At 35.3% G+C, this 7,886-nt stretch overlaps 1 long non-coding RNA gene across 1 annotated transcript; it reads right to left on the reverse strand.

Annotated features, from left to right (window-relative positions):
• Nucleotides 1-2,806: 2,806 nt before the first annotated feature.
• Nucleotides 2,807-5,687, reverse strand: LOC127142162 (uncharacterized). The gene is made up of 4 exons (XR_007812652.1): nucleotides 5,604-5,687; nucleotides 4,660-5,122; nucleotides 3,412-3,878; nucleotides 2,807-2,998 (listed from the first exon to the last, which is right to left on the reverse strand). It is a non-coding gene; the product is annotated as an uncharacterized LOC127142162 (long non-coding RNA).
• Nucleotides 5,688-7,886: the final 2,199 nt, after the last annotated feature.

Below are 7,886 nucleotides of genomic sequence, written 5' to 3' on the forward strand. Positions count from 1 at the left end.
TTTTTCATGCCTTACTATACTGTGACATTTTTTGGTGGTTTTGACTCCTTACTATACTATGACATTTTTTGACTATTTTCATGCTTACTATACTATGACATTTTTGAACATTTTCATGCCTTGCTATACTATGACATTTTTGGTGGTTTTTGACTCCTTACTATACTATGACATTTTTTGACTATTTTTCATGTCTTACTATACTATGACATTTTTGACTATTTTTCATGCCTTGCTATACTATGACATTTTTGATGGTTTTTCATGCCTTGTTATAATATGACATTTTTTGACAGTTTTTAAGCCTTAGTTTACTAGGACCATCTTTGTTGTTTATTTGATGTCTTACTATACTATGGCATTTTTTGACAATTTTTCATGCCTTATTATACTATGACATTTTGATGGTTTTTCATGTCTTACTATACTATGACTTTTTTGGTGGTTTTTGACTCCTTACTATACTATGGCATTTTTTTGGTGGTTTTTGACCCTTACTATACTATGACATTTTTGGACCATTTTTGACGCCATACTATACTTTCATATTTTTTGACACCTTACTATACTATGACATTTGTTGACCATTTTTGACATTTTTTGATGCCATACTATACTATGACTTTTTTTGACGTCATACTATACTATGACATTTTTAAAATGTTTTTGACATCATACTGTACTGTGGCAGTTTTTGGTGATTTTTGATGCCATGATTTTTAATGGTTTTTGGTGTCTTAACTATTTTTTACCACTTTTGACACCTTACAGTATTATGGGATTCTTGATGTTTTTTGATGTCTTGCCTATCTTGTCTATGACAATTTTATGATATTTGACCCCTTAGTATACTATGACTGTATTTGGTGGTTATTGAGACCTTCATATAATATGACCTTTGTTGATGGTTTTTGACATCTTACTCTATACTACAACATTTTTTTGTCAAAAAAATTTCATAGTGCCATACTGCACTATGACATTTTTTGATCATTTTCGACATAGACATATACAGTATAATATGGCGTCAAAAACCATGATAAAATGTCATACTATAGTAAAGCATCAAAAATGGTTTTTAAAAAATGCCACGGTAGAGTAAGGCTTCAAAAAATGTCATAGTATAGTATGGTGTCAAAAATGGTTAAAAAATGTCATGGTAGAGTAAGGCATCAACAAATGTCATGGTATAATATAAAGTCGAAAATGGTTAAATGTCATAGTATAGTAGGACATCGAGAATGGTTAAAAAAAAATGTCATGGTAGAGTAAGGCGTCAAAAAATGTCATAGTATATTATGAAGTTGAAAATGGTAAAAAAAATATCTTCGTATACTGAGGCATCAAAAATGGTTAAAAAAATGTCATAGTATGGCTATGACATTTTTGACCATTTTATTATAGTATGGTAACCAAAACCATAAAAAAAGGTCATGGTAGAGCAAGGCGTTAAAAAATGTCATGGTGTAGTGAGGTATCAAAACCATCAAAAGTGGTTTAAAAATGTCATATTATAGTATGTCATCAAAAATGGTCAAATATGTCACAGTATAGTATATTCTATGACATTTTTTAATGCTACAGTTTTAATGCTTTACTGTGGCGTTTTTGATGTCTTAGTATAAAGAGACATTTTTACTTCTATTTTGGATTAGTCTTGCTTCTGTATTGCTATTATATAACAGATTAGTTTTGCTGTTACCTCTAATATTACATTTACTTTTACTATATAATAGTTTTCTTAATACGTATCAATTCTAAATTTGCAGATAACTTTTACTGTTCCAAACTACATCTAGTAACAGATTACTTTGTCTATTACATCTTACTTCTGACATTGCTAATTACTTTGACATTACTTCTATTAATACAGTTTACTAAAGCATTATTTTTATATTTCAGATTACTTCTATTTTTACCACAGACGTTCACATACTGAGTCACTTTACATTTCAACCTTCATCTTCTTAAAAGATTAAAAATGTCTGTTTTGTGTCATTTTCGTTTAATGAATAACAACCAAATTTACAAAGGTATTAACAGCCAATTATTTGAAAACTAAGTAAATAAGGTCCTTATTTTTGACATTTTTATGCATTTCTATGCTTTATTTTTTGACCATTTTTGATGCCTTACTATACCATGAAGATTAAGAAATTTTTCAGTCCCATTTTGACTGATCCTTAACAACAATAACATCTGACATTTTGACACATTACTATACTGTGACATTTTTACTTCTATTTTGGATTACTATTCTGCATTGCTTTTATATTACAGATTACTTTTACTGTTACTCTAATATTAGATTACTTTTCCTATTACATATTACTTTTCTAATTACATATTACTTCTAAATTTACAGATAAATTGTTGCAAAGTATATCTAGTAACAAGTGACTTGGACTATACATCTCACTTCTGATATTGCGAATTACTTTTATATTCTATTAATACAGATTACTTATACATTATTTTTATAGTGCAGATTACTTCTATTATTACGCTTTTTCTGCTCTGTGTTGGACAGTTGATGTAAAGCTGTTAGTGAATTACCTGGAGACTTCTGTTCTGGTCTCAAAGAACTTCTTCATTGTACTCTCTGTGATCGTGGACTACGTCTCTGTGATCGCGGATAATGTCTCTGAGATTATGGACAAAGTCTCTGTGATCATGGACAGTGTCTTTGTGATCGTGGACGATGTCTCTGAGATCATAGACGCTGTCTCTGTGACCATTAACAATGTCTCCATGATCGCGGGCAGTGCCGTCAAATCGGTGACCCCCGTCTCCGCCGATTCTATCGCAAGGTCTCTACGAAGCATGGGACAATGTCTCTGATCAAGGACAACGTCTCTCTCGTCTTTGACAAGGTCTCTGCGATCACGGACAATGTCTCTGATCGTGGACGATGTCTCCCTCATCCTCAACAATGTCTCTCCGATCATGGACCATGTCTCTGTGATCGTGGACGATGTCGTGGATGAAGTGGTGACACCTGGAGGAAACCAAAGAGAAACATACAAAGGAAAATGATCAATACACTACTACCTATTCCTCATCAACAGTTTAACCATGAAAACACAGAGAAATCTTTAACATTACAGCTGAACCACAACATTTAACAAACATTAGAGGCTGTTTCAGAAAATTAACAGTTGACTGTCATCACCTCCTGAACAACCAACAACAATAAATATTTGGAAAAAAGTCAAATAATTATTTGTGTGTCTATCAACTCATCACTGAAGCAGTCATGTACGTTACTTTTACATTACATCTATTAATACAGTTTAATTATACATTATTTTTATATTGCAGATTACTTCTATTATTACACTTTTCTGATATAATGAACACAATGTCAGTGCTCTGTGTTGGACAGTTGATATAAAGCTGTTAGTGAATTACCTGGAAGCCTTTGTCCTGGTCTCAAAGAACTTCTTCATTGTTCAAAGACTCTGTGATCGTGGACTACGTCTCTGTGATCGCGGACAATGTCTCTGAGATTATGGACAAAGTCTCTGTGATCATGGACAGTGTCTTTGTGATCGTGGACGATGTCTCTGAGATCATAGACGCTGTCTCTGTGACCATTAACAATGTCTCCATGATCGCGGGCAGTGCCGTCAAATCGGTGACCCCCGTCTCCGCCGATTCTATCGCAAGGTCTCTACGAAGCATGGGACAATGTCTCTGATCAAGGACAACGTCTCTCTCGTCTTTGACAAGGTCTCTGCGATCACGGACAATGTCTCTGATCGTGGACGATGTCTCCCTCATCCTCAACAATGTCTCTCCGATCATGGACCATGTCTCTGTGATCGTGGACCATGTCTCTGTGATCGTGGACCATGTCGTGGACGAAGTGGTGACACCTGGAGGAAACCAAAGAGAAACATACAAAGGAAAATGATCAATACACTACTACCTATTCCTCATCAACAGTTTAACCATGAAAACACAGAGAAATCTTTAACATTACAGCTGAACCACAACATTTAACAAACATTAGAGGCTGTTTCAGAAAATCAACAGTTGACTGTCATCACCTCCTGAACAACCAACAACAACAAATATTATGAAAAAAGTCAAATGATTATTTGTGTGTCAATCAACTCATCACTGAAGCAGTCAGGTATGTTACTGTGAACTGTACAATAAACACTATCATTTAAGTAAATCTTTGAATACAGGATTTTAACTTGTGGTGTTTATTATACTTCAGTAAAGTCTGAATATTTCTTCCACTACAGACGGTCTCATACACAATCATTATTTCACATTTCAACTTTTGACACCTTACTATATCATGATATTTTTTGACTGTTTTTGACATCTTACTATAATTTGATATTTTTACTTCTATTTTGGATTACTATTCTGCATTGCTTTTATATTACAGATTACTTTTACTGTTACCTCCAATATTAGATTACTTTTCCCATTACATATTACTTTTTAGTTACATATTACTTCTAAATTTACAAATAAACTGTTGCAAACTATATGGAGTAGCAAGTGACTTTGACTAATACATCTTACTTCTGATATTGCTAATTACTTTTATTATTACACTTTTCTGATAAACTGAACACTGAACAAAAACAATGTCAGTCTCTGTGTTGGACAGTTGATGTAAAGCTGTTAGTGAATTACCTGGAGACTTCTGTTCTGGTCTCAAAGAACTTCTTCATTGTACTCTCTGTGATCGTGGACTACGTCTCTGTGATCGCGGACAATGTCTCTGAGATTATGGACAAAGTCTCTGTGATCATGGACAGTGTCTTTGTGATCGTGGACGATGTCTCTGAGATCATAGACGCTGTCTCTGTGACCATTAACAATGTCTCCATGATCGCGGGCAGTGCCGTCAAATCGGTGACCCCCGTCTCCGCCGATTCTATCGCAAGGTCTCTACGAAGCATGGGACAATGTCTCTGATCAAGGACAACGTCTCTCTCGTCTTTGACAAGGTCTCTGCGATCACGGACAATGTCTCTGATCGTGGACGATGTCTCCCTCATCCTCAACAATGTCTCTCCGATCATGGACCATGTCTCTGTGATCGTGGACCATGTCTCTGTGATCATGGACCATGTCGTGGACGAAGTGGTGACACCTGGAGGAAACCAAAGAGAAACATACAAAGGAAAATGATCAATACACTACTACCTATTCCTCATCAACAGTTTAACCATGAAAACACAGAGAAATCTTTAATATTACAGCTGAACAACAATATTTAATAAACATTAGATGCTGTTTCAGAAAATCAACAGTTGACTGTCATCACCAACAACAACAAATATTTGGGAAAAAGTCAAATGATTATTTATTGTGTCTATCAACTAATCACTGAAGCAATCATGAACGCAGATTTTTTTCTTCAGTTAAAAAGTATGAGATTACTATACTTTTGACATGATACTACTTCTATTTTATTACTATTCTGCATTGCTTGATTACTTTTACTGTTATTAGATATTAGATTTATATAGCAAGTGACTTTGACTAATACATCTTACTTCTGATATTGGATAAACTGAAACTGATGTCAGTCTCTGTGTTGGACAGTTGATGTAAAGCTGTTAGTGAATTACCTGGAGACTTCTGTTCTGGTCTCAAAGAACTTCTTCATTGTACTCTCTGTGATCGTGGACTACGTCTCTGTGATCGCGGACAATGTCTCTGAGATTATGGACAAAGTCTCTGTGATCATGGACAGTGTCTTTGTGATCGTGGACGATGTCTCTGAGATCATAGACGCTGTCTCTGTGACCATTAACAATGTCTCCATGATCGCGGGCAGTGCCGTCAAATCGGTGACCCCCGTCTCCGCCGATTCTATCGCAAGGTCTCTACGAAGCATGGGACAATGTCTCTGATCAAGGACAACGTCTCTCTCGTCTTTGACAAGGTCTCTGCGATCACGGACAATGTCTCTGATCGTGGACGATGTCTCCCTCATCCTCAACAATGTCTCTCCGATCATGGACCATGTCTCTGTGATCGTGGACCATGTCTCTGTGATCATGGACCATGTCGTGGACGAAGTGGTGACACCTGGAGGAAACCAAAGAGAAACATACAAAGGAAAATGATCAATACACTACTACCTATTCCTCATCAACAGTTTAACCATGAAAACACAGAGAAATCTTCAATATTACAGCTGAACAACAATATTTAATAAACATTAGATGCTGTTTCAGAAAATCAACAGTTGACTGTCATCACCAACAACAACAAATATTTGGGAAAAAGTCAAATGATTATTTATTGTGTCTATCAACTAATCACTGAAGCAATCATGAATGTTACAGTGAACTGCACAACAATAATAAACACTATCAGTTAATTTTTGAATGCAGATTTTAACTTGTTTGTTATACTTCAGTAAAAAGTCTGAGTATTTCTTCCACTACAGACGGTCTCATACACAATCATTATTTCACATTTCAACTTTTGACACCTTACTATATCATGATATTTTTTGACTGTTTTTGACATCTTACTATAATTTGATATTTTTTACTTCTATTTTGGATTACTATTCTGCATTGCTTTTATATTACTTTTACTGTTACTCCAATATTAGATTACTTTTCCCATTACATATTACTTTTCTAGTTACATATTACTTCTAAATTTACAAATAAACTGTTGCAAACTATATGGAGTAGCAAGTGACTTTGACTAATACATCTTACTTCTGATATTGCTAATTACTTTTATTAATTACACTTTCTGATAAACTGACACTGAACAAAAACAATGTCAGTCTCTGTGTTGGACAGTTGATGTAAAGCTGTTAGTGAATTACCTTGGAGACTTCTGTTCTGGTCTCAAAGAACTTCTTCATTGTACTCTCTGTGATCGTGGACTACGTCTCTGTGATCGCGGACAATGTCTCTGAGATTATGGACAAAGTCTCTGTTGATCATGGACAGTGTCTTTGTGGATCGTGGACGATGTCTCTGAGATCATAGACGCTGTCTCTGTGACCATTAACAATGTCTCCATGATCGCGGGCAGTGCGTCAAATCGGTGACCCCCGTCTCCGCCGATTCTATCGCAAGGTCTCTACGAAGCATGGGACAATGTCTCTGATCATGGACAACGTCTCTCTCGTCTTTGACAAGGTCTCTGTGATCATAGACGACGTCTCTGATCGTGGACGATGTCTCCCTCATCCTCAACAATGTCTCTCTGATCATGGACCATGTCTCTGGCGATCATGAATGATGTCGTGGATGAAGTGGTGACACCTGGAGGAAATAAAAAGAAACATACAAAGGAAAATGATCCAATACACTACTACCTATTCCTCATCAACAATTTAACCATGAAAACACAGAAATATTCAACATTACAGCTTGAACCACAACATTTAATAAACATTAGAGGCTGTTTCAGAAAATCAACATTTTGACTGTCATCACCACCTGAAGAACCAACAACAATAAATATTTGGGAAAAAGTCAAATGATTATTGATTGTGTCTTATCAACTAATCACTGAAGCAATCATGAATGTTACAGTGAACTGCTCAACAACAATAAACACTATCAGTTAATTTTTGAATGCGGGATTTTAACTTGTGTTGTTTGTTATACTTTAGTATAATCCCATTTTGACTGATCCTTAACATTAACAATCCAAAGACAGAAAATTTGCCATTTGTTGGTTCTGATGCAATATTGTTTGGTGAGAAGGTGAGGAGAGCTACAGTGAATTTGTCCACAGAAAAGACAATGACAACTATTTCTGAAACATATTTTTTTTTCAAACCAAGAATGACAAAGACAGAGGCTTGACAGATGAGATTTATTTTTGTGTCATATGATAAATAGCAAATACCGTTGATTAAGCTAAACAAGACA

The sequence above is a fragment of the Lates calcarifer genome, unplaced genomic scaffold, assembly GCF_001640805.2.
Source record: "Lates calcarifer isolate ASB-BC8 unplaced genomic scaffold, TLL_Latcal_v3 _unitig_796_quiver_2879, whole genome shotgun sequence".
Lineage (NCBI taxonomy): Eukaryota > Metazoa > Chordata > Actinopteri > Centropomidae > Lates > Lates calcarifer.